The sequence below is a fragment of the Panulirus ornatus genome, chromosome 20, assembly GCF_036320965.1.
Source record: "Panulirus ornatus isolate Po-2019 chromosome 20, ASM3632096v1, whole genome shotgun sequence".
Taxonomy (NCBI): domain Eukaryota; kingdom Metazoa; phylum Arthropoda; class Malacostraca; order Decapoda; family Palinuridae; genus Panulirus; species Panulirus ornatus.
Window position 1 is genome coordinate 70,996,906 of NC_092243.1, and position 13,550 is coordinate 71,010,455.

Genomic DNA, 13,550 nt, shown 5'->3' on the forward strand with positions numbered 1-13,550 from the left:
ACAGAGAATACGAAGACAGGAACGAGTGGTAAAAGAAAAAGGGGAAGACATAGAAAGATGTCGAAGAAAACGGAGAGTACGAAGACAGAAACGAGGGCCTAGAAAAAGAAGATGGGAAGACACTGGAAGATGTCGAAGAAAACGAAGGGTACGAAGACAGAAACGAGCGCTTAGAAGATGGGAAGACACTGGAAGATGTCTAGGAAAACAAGAGACTTCGAAGACAAGAAGAAGAAAACAAGAGACTTCGAAGACATGAAGAAGAAGAAAACAAGAGACTTCGAAGACAAGAAGAAGAAAACAAGAGACTTGACTTCGAAGACAAGAAGAAGAAGAAAACAAGAGACACTTCGAAGACAAGAAGAAGAAGAAAACAAGAGAGACTTCGAAGAGAAGAAAACAAGAGACTTCGAAGACAAGAAGAAGAAAACAAGAGAGACTTCGAAGAGAAGAACGAGGGCTTAAAAGACTGGACTGACTGACTAGGAAACCCTGACTCGTGTGCTAGGCAAGAGAGAGAGAGAGAGAGAAGTCGAGGACTGATCCACCGTCCATTTGTCAAAGATGTGGGCCCCCCTCCCCCCCCTGATCCTCTGTGATAACATCATCTTCTAACATCATCCCATCCCCTCCTCAACCCCACGTGGGTCTTGTATGATTCTCAATGGATTGTTCATTGTTCTTTTTCCCTTTTTTTTTTATGAAGAACTTGGAAGAACGGGCTCTCCTTCTGATCCAGCCTCCTCCTGAGAGATTGAAATGTACAATTGTTATGGTTTTCCAGTGGCTCCACCTTGCCTGACACACACCCCTGTGTGTGTGTATGTATGTGTGTCTGTGTGTGTGTGTGTGTGTGTCTGTGTCTGTGTGTGTGTGTGTATGTGTGTGTGTGTGTGTCTCGCGGGAAAATTTCATCTGTAGAATTAAAACGGTCGTAAAACTGACCCTCGATTAAAAGCATTAATACAGTTTTGTTTAAACTAACCCCCAAAAAAAAATGCTGCACAAAGCGCACAGTTTTTCGCCGTAATCGTATTAGAATATTTAAAACGAGGTAATTGAATAAACTGAATAAACACGCGCCCAAAAAAAAAAATAAAATAAAATGTATAGATATTTTTACCAGTGGTGTATGGCAGCCATACTGTGAAAAAGTTCTCTCTTTTTTTTTTCTAAATACTTCCATTGTTATGATCCTGAACACGCCAGATCACTCCAAACCACCAGGCCCTCCTGGCGAAGCCACGGAGGGTCACAGATATGACCCCAAGAGGTCATGGTATCTCACTAAATGAAGTCCAAGGTCACACACACACACACACACACACACACACACACACACACACACACACACACACACACACACACACACTGTTGTTGTCGTCTTTGGATCATCAGTGAGGAGGAGGGATATGATTGAGGCTGAAATGGGTCACTGGCGTTATCATGGATCAGGTCAAAAGTCATAGATCATACACTCGTGGGAAGGGGAGGGGTCAGAGGTCATGGTCCCAGGGACTGGTTGATATGATGGTCCCATTTTGAGATGGAAAAGAGGTCACACAGTTCAGGTGTTGAGTCTACCCCGCAGAATACGAGACGTGAAGACTCCTTGGGTCAGGTTAGGCTCAGGTTAGTCATTGAGTGTGTGGATTGCAGTGGTAGGGAGAGACTGGTGGTGAGGGCCAGGTGTTTGCCAGCTGACCTGTGAGAGGGCCAGGTCCAGCCAACCGACCAGTGAGGGCCAGTTTCGTCCAGTCAGCCAACCAGTCAGTGAGGGCCAGGTCCAGCCAACCAACCAGTGAGGACCAGGTCCAGCCAGCCAACCAGTGAGTAAGGGCCAGGTCCAGCCAACCAACCAGTGAGGACCAGGTCCAGCCAGCCAACCAGTCAGTGAGGGCCAGGTCCAGCCAACCGACCAGTGAGGACCAGGTCCAGCCAGCCAACCAGTGAGTAAGGGCCAGGTCCAGCCAACCAACCAGCGAGGACCAGGTCCAGCCAACCAACCAGTCAGTGAGGACCAGGTCCAGCCAACCAACCAGTGAGGACCAGGTCCAGCCAGCCAACCAGTGAGGACCAGGTCCAGCCAGCCAACCAGTGAGGGCCAGGTCCAGTCAGCCAACCAGTGAGGACCAGGTCCAGCCAGCCAACCAGTGAGGGCCAGGTCCAGCCAGCCAACTAGTGAGGACCAGGTCCAGCCAGCCAACCAGTGAGGACCAGATCCAGCCAACCAACCAGTCACTGAGAGTCAGGTCCAACCAGCCAGCCACATTCACAGTTTCATCATTTACGTTATTCCATTCATCCATCTTTCATATTATACAAAAGTCTTTCTATACGTCTTTTCTAACAAGTTTCTTGTTTTATGTCGAGTTATGACCTCTCACTGTTCTGTCTTTGAACCTTTTCGAGGAAATGTTCACTTCCTTAATTAAGAAGCTGGTTTTAAAGACTTTTAAATGATGTAATCAGGTCACCCCTTAACCCTTCTCTCTTCCATGTTGGGCAAATGTAAGACCTCCAACTTTTTTCCTTCCCCGACTACCTCATCTCTCTTAATTCTGGTGCCCATTTTGTTGTCCTTGTTGTGGCGTGATGGCCAAAGTTTGTGAAGCATATTCTCAGTTTTGGCTTCATGTAAGAAGTGATGAGCTGGTTGACCACCTCCTTAACCCATATACTTGAAGGCACTTCAGATATTTGCCAGCGTTCAGTTTTCGTCTCGAGTATTCTTTTGATGAAGGACTCTGGCGACAGAAAGGATCACAATTCTACGCGATTCCTATGAGTCCACGGGGAAATGAAACATAATAAGTTCCCAAGTGCACTTTCGTGTAATAATCACATCATCAGGGGAGACACAAGAGCGAATTATAAGTCAGCTGGTATACAACGAAGAGATTGGACAATCATGTGTTTACCAAATGGCATCCTAGCTACGTCTCTTCGTTGTATATCAGCTGACTTATATTTCTCTCTTGTATCTCCCCTGATGATGTGATTATTACACGAAAGTGCACCTGGGAACTTGTGTATCATTTTCCTCGTGGACTCATAGGAATATATAATATATAAAATAATATATATATATATATATATATATATATATATATATATATATATATATATAGATAGATAGATAGATAGATATAGATAGATAGATAGATAGATAGATAGATAGATAGAGGTCTTTCTTTTTTCTTCACTATATTCCATGCTCATGATGTGGAAGGTACTCTGGGTTGGATTGCGTCATCGATGGATCAGACCCACTCTGGAACCTGTCTTGGTTCCCCCTCGCCCGCCCCTCTTGTAATGTGATGCAATCCTCCTTAAGTCTTGCATTACTCTTGATGTTGATCCCTTTGTAGTGGTGTTAATCCCTTTGTAGTGGTGTTGATCCCTTTGTTGTGGTGTTGATCCCTTTGTAGTGGTGTTAATCCCTTTGTAGTGGTGTTGATCCCTTTGTTGTGGTGTTGATCCCTTTGTAGTGGTGTTGATCCCTTTGTAGTGGTGTTGATCCCTTTGTAGTGGTGTTGATCCCTTTGTTGTGGTGTTGATCCCTTTGTAGTGGTGTTGATCCCTTTGTTGTGGTGTTGATCCCTTTGTAGTGGTGTTAATCCCTTTGTAGTGGTGTTGATCCCTTTGTTGTGGTGTTGATCCCTTTGTTGTGGTGTTGATCCCTTTGTAGTGGTGTTGATCCCTTTGTTGTGGTGTTGATCCCTTTGTAGTGGTGTTAATCCCTTTGTAGTGGTGTTGATCCCTTTGTAGTGGTGTTGATCCCTTTGTTGTGGTGTTGATCCCTTTGTTGTGGTGTTGATCCCTTTGTAGTGGTGTTGATCCCTTTGTAGTGGTGTTGATCCCTTTGTTGTGGTGTTGATCCCTTTGTAGTGGTGTTGATCCCTTTGTAGTGGTGTTAATCCCTTTGTAGTGGTGTTGATCCCTTTGTAGTGGTGTTGATCCCTTTGTAGTGGTGTTAATCCCTTTGTAGTGGTGTTGTAGGTCTGGTCACAACACAGGCTGGGGTTGTAGGGGTAGCCAAGGTAGCAATATGATGCCCCTCGCTCATCGGAAAGGGATTCGTTGTTTCTTTTGAATCGTAGAAGCGACGCTGGCGTGTCGTGTTGTGTGCACACGGGAGCGACGCTGGCGTGTCGTGTTGTGTGCACACGGGAGAGACGCTGGCGCGTGTCGTGTCGTCGTGTGAGCACAGCACACACAAGAGAAGTGCCTGCTAAGACGCGCTCGCACACACACCAGAGGGGAAGCGCGGAGAGCGAGCGTTATAAATGACTCTCTCTCTCTCTCTCTCTCTCTCTCTCTCTCTCTCTCTCTCTCTCTCTCTCTCTCTCTCTCTCTCTCTCTCTCTCTCTCTCTCTCTCTCTCTCTCACGTGTGTTCCCAGCAACACTGAAAGAACGAACGTGTCGCTGGCCTAAAGGAACGGTCGGTGACCCTCTTAAAATGTAAACATGATTGGCAGCGCCCTCCAGGCAGACGGGCTGCGTTAGGGCGGCCCCCCACTGGTGTCATGGGGCTGTGGGAGCTCCCTGGGACCCCACCATGAATTCATGGGGCAGTAGCGGTGATGGGGAGCCCCAAAGGACCACCCCCGATGGGACCATCATGAATTCATGGAGTGGGTAGCGGCGGGAAGATGGAGGCCTGCGTATCCACAGGGCGCCATGGATACGCAGATAGCCACAGATTCATGGATCCAACAGCACGCCCGCTTCGGTAGCCCAGTACTTCCGAGTGATGATCGAAGACCCCGATGAAGGGCTTGGGCTGTGAGTGATGACTGTGGACAACGGGGGGCCGGGGTGAACACTAGGTGGAGGTGAACCATCGTGTGGAGATAACCTTACAACATGGTGCGTTTTGTTATCTGTCCACCACCCCCATGTACTCCCGTCCATCTCTCTCTCTCTCTCTCTCTCTCTCTCTCTCTCTCTCTCTCTCTCTCTCTCTCTCTCTCTCTCTCTGTGTCCCCCTTTACCCTCCCTCTCCCTTATGTTTTATCCCTCACCACACCCTCTCCCTCCTTCTCCTCCAGTGTTTCCCACCCCTTCCTCTCCCTTTCTTAACTCCCTCCTCTCTCTCTCTCTCTCTCTCTCTCTCTCTCTCTCTCTCTCTCTCTCTCTCTCTCTCTCTCTCTCTCTCTCTCTCCCCCCCTTGTCTCTCCCTTCGTTTCTTTATACTCCCTCTCCCCATCTCATCCCTCTCCCCCTCTCTTCCTCCCGCTCTTTACCTCCATCTCCCAACTATCGTTTCCTTCCCAGTCTTACCCTCGTATATCCTCCCTCCTCTTGTCTTCTCCTCCCCACCCCCCTCACTCCTCCTCCTCTCCCCGTCTCTCTCTCCCCTCTCCTCCTCCTCTCCCCCGTCTCTCTCCCCACACCTCCTCCTCTCCCGTCTCCCCCCTCCTCACCTCTCGTCTGGGCCGTCCCCGCCGCTGTATCTCAACTTCCCATTTGTATAATGGCTGTGTGGCAGTAACAATCCATTCAGGTATTTTTACCCTGTACTTCCCAGTGGCGGAGGGGCCTTACCGCTCCTCACACACACACCTCTCCTCGCCCCCCACACACACCTTAAGGGGGGGTTAACGCCTTGAAGGCCGCCCCATGCCGAGGTGGAGGACGAGTAGTAGGAGGTGGAGGAGGAGGTGGTGGTTCGTGTGGTGTGCGTTGATGGCGAGTTCAGAGTCTAAGACGAGAAGTCAAGATGGTGGCTGAACCCAAGACCTTTGATGATGGTGAAGTCGTAGTGTGGTTGAAGTACATGGCAGTGGTGGTGTGATATGCAGGGTTGAGGGAGGCGGGTGTGAGGGTGGGTGTGCAGGAGTGAGGGTGTGTAGGGGTGAGGGAGGCGGGTGTGAGGAGGGTGTGAGGGTGGGCGGGTGTGAGGAGGGTGTGAGGGAGGCGGATGTGAGGGGATGTGCAGGAGTGAGGGGGGTGGATGTGAGTTATGTGTAGTTGTTATGATAGTTCCGTCGTTAGTGTAGTAGTTATGGTAGTTCCGTCGTTAGTGTAGTAGTTATGGTAGTTCCGTCGTTAGTGTGGTGATTGTAGAGCTGTTACAATGGTGGCTTGTGACAACCCTTCAGGACTGGTTTACTGAACTGATGTGGAATGGTCCCATGGGAGCCACGCTTCAGTCTTGGGAGCCACGCTTCAGTCTTGGGAGCCACGCTTCAGTCTTGGGAGCCACGCTTCAGTCTTGGGAGCCACACTTCAGTCTTGGGAGCCCCGCTTCAGTCTTGGGAGCCCCGCTTCAGTCTTGGGAGCCCCGCTTCAGTCTTGGGAGCCCCGCTTCAGTCTTGGGAGCCCCGCTTCAGTCTTGGGAGCCACACTTCAGTCTTGGGAGCCCCGCTTCAGTCTTGGGAGCCCCGCTTCAGTCTTGGGAGCCCCGCTTCAGTCTTGGGAGCCCCGCTTCAGTCTTGGGAGCCCCGCTTCAGTCTTGGGAGCCCCGCTTCAGTCTTGGGAGCCCCGCTTCAGTCTTGGGAGCCACACTTCAGTCTTGGGAGCCACACTTCAGTCTTGGGAGCCACACTTCAGTCTTGGGAGCCACACTTCAGTCTTGGGAGCCACGCTTCAGTCTTGGGAGCCACGCTTCAGTCTTGGGAGCCACACTTCAGTCTTGGGAGCCACACTTCAGTCTTGGGAGCCACACTTCAGTCTTGGGAGCCACGCTTCAGTCTTGGGAGCCACACTTCAGTCTTGGGAGCCACGCTTCAGTCTTGGGAGCCACGCTTCAGTCTTGGGAGCCACGCTTCAGTCTTGGGAGCCACACTTCAGTCTTGGGAGCCACACTTCAGTCTTGGGAGCCACGCTTCAGTCTTGGGAGCCACGCTTCAGTCTTGGGAGCCACGCTTCAGTCTTGGGAGCCACACTTCAGTCTTGGGAGCCACACTTCAGTCTTGGGAGCCACGCTTCAGTCTTGGGAGCCACGCTTCAGTCTTGGGAGCCACGCTTCAGTCTTGGGAGCCACGCTTCAGTCTTGGGAGCCACACTTCAGTCTTGGGAGCCACACTTCAGTCTTGGGAGCCACACTTCAGTCTTGGGAGCCACGCTTCAGTCTTGGGAGCCCAGGTTTACGAAGCCACACTTGAACGAAGGGTGTGTCAGGGCTTCTGTGAGTGTTTGACCCTTCTGAATGAGACAGGCTCTTACCTTCCACAGTGGCTGTAACCACGGTAGCCTCAGTGGTGCACCACACAGTGGATGGTGATGTTCCACAGTGGCTGTAACCAGGGTAGGCCTCAGTGGTGCACCACACAGTGGTAGGTGATCTTTCACAGTGGGCATAACCACTGTAGGCCTCAGTGGTGTACCACACATTGGTAGGTGATCTTCCACAGTGGGCGTAACCATATTAGGCCTCAGTGGTGCACCACACAGTGGATGGTGATTTTCCACAGTGGGCGTAACCAAAGTAGCCTCTGTGGTGTACCACACAGTGGAAGGTGATCTTCCACAGTGGGCATAACCATGGTAGGCCTCAGTGGTGCACCACACAGTGGTAGGTGATCTTCCGCAGTGGTTGGCCCTAACCACTGTCGGCTCTCTGGTTGTACCACACAGTGGTTAGGTGACGTAGCTGAGGGGGGGGAGCGCATTTCAGTATGGCTCATGGCCTCTCATTGCTGGCGGTGCTCGAGGGTCGAACCCCGAAATGTGTGTGTGTGTGTGTGTGTGTGTGTGTGTGTGTGTATGTGTGTGTGTGTGTGTGTGTGTGTGTGTGTGTGTGTGTGTGTGTGTGTGTGTGTATGTGTGTGTGTGTGTGTGTGTGTTGACAGCCTCCTCCCCCCCCCCATTGTTGGTCCCACTGCCCGGCTCTGTCTTCGAGAACAGAGCTATATACAGTGTACGCTGTCTCGTTGTATCGCTTGTATTAGCTTTCATACAGTACCTGGCCATCATGATGTCTCGTTGTATCGCTTGTATTAGCTTTCATACAGTACCTGGCCATCATGTTGTCTCGTTGTATCGCTTGTATTAGCTTTCATACAGTACCTGGCCACCATCATGATGTATCGTTGTATCGCTTGTATTAGCTTTCATACAGTACCTGGCCATCATGATGTCTCGTTGTATCGCTTGTATTAGCTTTCATACAGTACCTGGCCATCATGTTGTCTCGTTGTATCGCTTGTATTAGCTTTCATACAGTACCTGGCCACCATCATGATGATGTTGTCTCGTTGTATCGCTTGTATTAGCTTTCATACAGTACCTGGCCACCATGATGTATCGTTGTATCGCTTGTATTACCCTTCATACAGTACCTGGCCACCATCATGTTGTCTCGTTGTATCGCTTGTATTACCTTTCCTACAGTACCTGGCCATCATGATGATGTTGTATTGTTGTATACCAGTTGTATATACATCAACTCTTCTCCTCCTCCTTCCCTCGCTGAACACTGGGGGAACGAAGGAGTTTAGTGGAGTTGATCAGGAAAACTTGAGCCCAACTTATAATAAGTGTTCAGTCCTCATCTTCATTCAACTTTTTGCCAAAGTTAGATTGCTTCATTGTTCTTGTGTGTGTTTCTCTTGGTGGAGGGTTGTTGAGGGGCGGATAATGTGTTTCCTGCCCTGGTCGCTGGGGGTCCTACATCACTACTGGTAGGGTTAGTCTGGAGGAGGGTTAATTGTAGGGGGCCTGAGGCTGGTACATTACTGGTAGGGTTAGTCTGGAGGAGGGTTAATTGTAGGGGCCCGAGGCTGGTACATTACTGGAAGGGGGGTTAAGTGTAGAACTCCCTCCCCCGTACAGTACAAGAGATGGGGACCCCAGAAGTGTAGAACTCACTCCCCGTACAGTACAAGAGATGGGGGACCCCATAAGTGTAGAACTCACTCCTCCCCGTACAGTACAAGAGATGGGGCCCCCCCACGAGTGTAGAACTCCCTCCCCCGTACAGTACAAGAGATGGGGACCCCCACGAGTGTAGAACTCCCTCCCCTGTACAGTACAAGAGATAGGGGCACCACGAGTGTAGAACTCCCTCCCCCGTACAGTACAAGAGATGGGGCCCCCACGAATGTAGAACTCCCTCCCCCGTACAGTACAAGAGATGGGGACCCCACAAGTGTAGAACTCCCTCCCCGTACAGTACAAGAGATGGGGACCCCACGAGTGTAGAACTCCCTCCCCCGTACAGTACAAGAGATGGGGACCCCCACGAGTGTAGAACTCCCTCCCCCGTACAGTACAAGAGATAGGGACCCCATAAGTGTAGAACTCCCTCCCCGTACAGTACACGAGATGGGGGACCCCACGAGTGTAGAACTCACTCCTCCCCGTACAGTACAAGAGATGGGGCCCCCCCCACGAGTGTAGAACTCCCTCCCCTGTACAGTACAAGAGATAGGGGCACCACGAGTGTAGAACTCCCTCCCCTGTACAGTACAAGAGATGGGGACCCCCACGAGTGTAGAACTCCCTCCCTGTACAGTACAAGAGATGGGGACCCCCACGAGTGTAGAACTCCCTCCCTGTACAGTACAAGAGATGGGGCCCCCACGAGTGTAGAACTCCCTCCCCCGTACAGTACAAGAGATGGGGGCACCACGAGTGTAGAACTCCCTCCCCCGTACAGTACAAGAGATGGGGACCCCACAAGTGTAGAACTCCCTCCCCGTACAGTACAAGAGATGGGGCCCCCACGAGTGTAGAACTCCCTCACACGTACAGTACAAGAGATGGGGCCCCCACGAGTGTAGAACTCACTCCTCCCCGTACAGTACAAGAGATGGGGCCCCCCACGGGTGTAGAACTCCCTCCCCTGTACAGTACAAGAGATGGGGGCGCAACGAGTGTAGAACTCCCTCCCCCGTACAGTACAAGAGATGGGGACCCCCACGAGTGTAGAACTCCCTCCCCCGTACAGTACAAGAGATGGGGACCCCCACGAGTGTAGAACTCCCTCCCCTGTACAGTACAAGAGATGGGGCCCCTCACGAGTGTAGAACTCCCTCCACCCCTGTACAGTACAAGAGATGGGGACCCCCACGAGTGTAGAACTCCCTCCCTCCCCGTACAGTACAAGAGATGGGGACTCCCACGAGTGTAGAACTCCCTCCTCCCCGTACAGTACAAGAGATGGGGCCCCCACAAGTGTAGAACTCCCTCCTCCCCCGTACAGTGCAAATAGGTGATTACAGAGTTGACAAGATGTTGCTAATCATGTCTCTGATGTGTTGCTAATCATGTCTCTGATGTGTTGCTAATCATGTCTCTGATGTGTTGCTGATCATGCCTCTGATGTGTTGCTAATCATGTCTCTGATGTGTTGCTAATCATGTCTCTGATGTGTTGCTATTCATGTCTCTGATGTGTTGCTAATCATGTCTCTGATGTGTTGCTAATCATGTCTGTGATGTGTTGCTAATCATGTCTCTGATGTGTTGCTAATCATGTCTCTGATGTGTTGCTAATCATGTCTCTGATGTGTTGCTGATCATGTCTGTGATGTGTTGCTAATCATGTCTGTGATGTGTTGCTAATCATGTCTCTGATGTGTTGCTAATCATGTCTCTGATGTGTTGCTATTCATGTCTCTGATGTGTTGCTAATCATGTCTCTGATGTGTTGCTAATCATGTCTCTGATGTGTTGCTAATCATGTCTCTAATGTGTTGCTAATCATGTCTCTGATGTGTTGCTAATCATGTCTCTGATGTGTTGCTAATCATGTCTCTGATGTGTTGCTGATCATGCCTCTGATGTGTTGCTAATTATGTTTCTGATGTGTTGCTATTCATGTCTCTGATGTGTTGCTAATCATGTCTCTGATGTGTTGCTAATCATGTCTGTGATGTGTTGCTAATCATGTCTCTGATGTGTTGCTAATCATGTCTCTGATGTGTTGCTAATCATGTCTCTGATGTGTTGCTGATCATGTCTGTGATGTGTTGCTAATCATGTCTGTGATGTGTTGCTAATCATGTCTCTGATGTGTTGCTAATCATGTCTGTGATGTGTTGCTAATCATGTCTCTGATGTGTTGCTGATCATGTCTGTGATGTGTTGCTAATCATGTCTGTGATGTGTTGCTAATCATGTCTCTGATGTGTTGCTAATCATGTCTGTGATGTGTTGCTAATCATGTTTCTGATGTGTTGCTAATCATGTCTGTGATGTGTTGCTAATCATGTCTCTGATGTGTTGCTGATCATGTCTGTGATGTGTTGCTAATCATGTCTGTGATGTGTTGCTAATCATGTCTGTGATGTGTTGCTAATCATGTCTCTGATGTGTTGCTAATCATGTCTCTGATGTGTTGCTAATCATGTCTCTGATGTGTTGCTGATCATGCCTCTGATGTGTTGCTAATCATGTCTCTGATGTGTTGCTAATCATGTGTCTGATGTGTTGCTAATCATGTCTCTGATGTGTTGCTGATCATGTCTGTGATGTGTTGCTAATCATGTCTGTGATGTGTTGCTAATCATGTGTCTGATGTGTTGCTAATCATGTCTCTGATGTGTTGCTAATCATGTGTCTGATGTGTTGCTAATCATGTCTCTGATGTGTTGCTAATCATGTCTGTGATGTGTTGCTAATCATGTCTCTGATGTGTTGCTGATCATGTCTGTGATGTGTTGCTAATCATGTCTGTGATGTGTTGCTAATCATGTGTCTGATGTGTTGCTAATCATGTCTCTGATGTGTTGCTAATCATGTCTCTGATGTGTTGCTAATCATGTCTCTGATGTGTTGCTAATCATGTCTGTGATGTGTTGCTGATCATGTCTGTGATGTGTTGCTAATCATGTCTGTGATGTGTTGCTAATCATGTCTCTGATGTGTTGCTAATCATGTCTCTGATGTGTTGCTAATCATGTCTGTGATGTGTTGCTAATCATGTCTCTGATGTGTTGCTAATCATGTCTCTGATGTGTTGCTAATCATGTCTCTGATGTGTTGCTGAAGGGTTGGTTGATGGTTTTGTGTTAGTCATCCCTGTGATGGCAGTGTTGCTATGTGTTTGCTGAGTACCGGAAGGGGTGTAGAGTGTGTGTGTGTGTGTGTTGCTCTTGTGTTGCTATATAAGAGTTGGTTGAGGGGAGAGAGAGAGAGAGAGAGAGAGAGAGAGAGAGAGAGAGAGAGAGAGAGAGCTGTGACAGGCGGGAGTGGAAAAGAAAACGAGATTTAACGGAATATAGAAACTTGTGTTGTGGTTTGCCATCAGCCAGCTGGTTGTGTGAGGTGAGGGGAGAGGTCAAGAGAGGTGAGGGGAGAGGTCAAGAGAGGTGAGGGGAGAGGTCAAGGTAGGTGAGGGGAGAGGTCAAGAGAGGTGAGGAGAGAGGTCAAGAGAGGTGAGGGGAGAGGTCAAGAGAGGTGAGGGGAAAGGTCAAGAGAGGTGAGGGGAGAGGTCAAGTGAGGTGAGGGGAGAGGTCAAGAGAGGTGAGGGGAGAGGAGAAGATGGTGATTTAGAAAGATGGTGCAGGAGACAGATGGTGTCTGGGAGGGAGGGGGGCCAGGCCTGTGTTGGTGATGGTGTGTGTGTGTGTGTGTGTGTGTGTATGTGTGTGTGTGTGTGTGTGTGTTTCACCAGTGGTGGGTCTCTCCACAGCAGTGGGCCACTGATAGCGGGCGAGGGGAAGGATTAAGAAACACAGTGGCAAAATATATTAGAGAAATATTTGACGAAAAATTCAAACAAAACAAAAACATACGTACTTGTTTATTTGTTTGTTTGTTTGTCTGTAGAATTGTCTTTTATACCTGTGGTGAACAGGTGATGCCCAGAGGTGTACATACTGTGTGTGTGTGTGTGTGTGTGTGTGTTCAAGAGCTTGTACATATAGTGGTACACATAGTTCAATGAGGGGAAATACTTTGGACTCAAGTACACATAGTTTAATGAGGGGAAATGCTTCTCAAGTACACATAGTTTAATGAGGGGAAATACTTTGGACTCAAGTACACATAGTTTAATGAGGGGAAATGCTTCTCAAGTACACATAGTTTAATGAGGGGAAATACTTTGGACTCAAGTACACATAGTTTAATGAGGGGAAATGCTTCTCAGATACACATAGTTTAATGAGGGGAAATGCTTCTCAAATACACATAGTTTAATGAGGGGAAATGCTTCTCAAGTACACATAGTTTAATGAGGGGAAATACTTTGGACTCAAGTACACATAGTTTAATGAGGGGAAATGCTTCTCAAGTACACATAGTTTAATGAGGGGGAATACTTTGGACTCAAGTACACATAGTTTAATGAGGGGAAATGCTTCTCAAGTACACATAGTTTAATGAGGGGAAATACTTTGGACTCAAGTACACATAGTTTAATGAGGGGAAATGCTTCTCAGATACACATAGTTTAATGAGGGGAAATGCTTCTCAAATACACATAGTTTAATGAGGGGAAATGCTTCTCAAGTACACATAGTTTAATGAGGGGAAATACTTTGGACTCAGGTACACATAGTTTAATGAGGGGAAATGCTTCTCAAATACACATAGTTTAATGAGGGGAAATGCTTCTCAAATACACATAGTTTAATGAGGGGAAATGCTTCTCA

The 13,550-nt window shown here is 48.7% G+C and overlaps 1 long non-coding RNA gene across 2 annotated transcripts in view; it reads left to right on the forward strand.

The window, feature by feature from the left end:
- The window catches only part of LOC139756114 (uncharacterized), a 562,112-nt gene that overhangs the window by 380,695 nt on the left and 167,867 nt on the right, over window positions 1–13,550 (forward strand). The window lies entirely within an intron of this gene.